Source organism: Condylura cristata, unplaced genomic scaffold, assembly GCF_000260355.1.
Source record: "Condylura cristata isolate star-nosed mole 26May11 unplaced genomic scaffold, ConCri1.0 scaffold00032, whole genome shotgun sequence".
NCBI lineage: Eukaryota > Metazoa > Chordata > Mammalia > Eulipotyphla > Talpidae > Condylura > Condylura cristata.
In genome coordinates this window covers 4959582-4959949 of record NW_004567133.1, presented here as the reverse complement: position 1 = coordinate 4959949, position 368 = coordinate 4959582, and positions in this window count along the sequence as shown.

Below are 368 nucleotides of genomic sequence, written 5' to 3'. Positions count from 1 at the left end.
AAAAAAAAAAAAAAAAGTTCCCAGTATCATATGCCAGCTGGTGTGGCCCAAGAATACATCTTTATCCAAAAGATGTAAAATCTAAGGAACATACACATTGTAATCACTAATTCATAAAAGTTTGAAAAAAAACCTTCAACTCATAGTGTGATAGTTTTGTGCTTTGCACAGTGTGTTTTGTGTTTTGCACTGTGAGTGTGAGGCCGAAGAGCTCCTCACCTGAGGCCACTGTCCTTCCTCTGGCCACCTCCAGCTTTAACCAGAGTGCCAGCAATGATGTGCCGCCATACGTGTCCGTGTCAGATGGTTCCCGTGCTGCTACAAGACATAATCCTTGGATGACCTTAACCAGGTGTAGAAACAGGCCC